The sequence below is a fragment of the Sinocyclocheilus anshuiensis genome, unplaced genomic scaffold (genome assembly GCF_001515605.1).
Source record: "Sinocyclocheilus anshuiensis isolate Anshui unplaced genomic scaffold, SAMN03320099.WGS_v1.1 scaffold339, whole genome shotgun sequence".
Lineage (NCBI taxonomy): Eukaryota > Metazoa > Chordata > Actinopteri > Cypriniformes > Cyprinidae > Sinocyclocheilus > Sinocyclocheilus anshuiensis.
The window spans coordinates 296,043-296,775 of NW_015552548.1; the positions used below are offsets into that span (position 1 = coordinate 296,043).

Consider the following 733-nt stretch of genomic DNA (forward strand, 5'->3'; position numbering starts at 1 on the left):
TTTTGTACTGTATATTCGTATAAAGATTAAGGATGCACCAATCAATAAAAAAAACACACGCACACATTGATACTTCCTTTTCTGCACATATCTCTAGTAATGCTTCATTTTAAGGACAACATGGTATTTTCATCGTCTATAAAATATATTGACTATAGAAACACTTAAGCAAGGTGAGTACATTTTTTTTTCATTTAAGTCAACGTACTGACAAATGTACAGCAGAAATGTACTGTTATTTCAGTTAAACTATTTTCCCCTTAAGTTATCTCATGCCGAAAATATACAACAACTATCAAAAATTTGGGGTTGGTAAGAATTTTCAATGTTTTGAAAGAAGTTTCTTATGGTGCCCCAGCCAAGGCTGCATTTATTCATCAGAAATGCAGAAAAAATAAAACAAAATCCTGTGATGAACAGAAAGTTCAAAAGAACTGCATTTATTTAAAATAGAAATCTTAAGTTTTGTAACATTATAAATGTCTTATAAATTTGTCTCTGTTCATTTTGATCAATTTAATGCATCTTTGCTGAACAAAAGTATACATTTCTTGAAAGAAAGAAAAAATCTTACTGACCCTAAACTTTTACATACTAATGTATTGGAATGGATATATATATATAGAGAGAGAGAGAGAGAGAGAGAGAGAGAGAGAGAGAGAGGGGGGGGGGGGGGGGGGGATGAAAGAGAGAGAGAGCGAGAGAGGGAAGGACTGAGTGAGTAAGGCTCTAA

The 733-nt window shown here is 33.0% G+C and overlaps 1 protein-coding gene across 3 annotated transcripts in view; it reads right to left on the minus strand.

Annotated features, from left to right (window-relative positions):
• Window positions 1-733, minus strand: part of LOC107664297 (coiled-coil domain-containing protein 84-like) — a 10,473-nt gene that overhangs the window by 7,849 nt on the left and 1,891 nt on the right. The window lies entirely within an intron of this gene.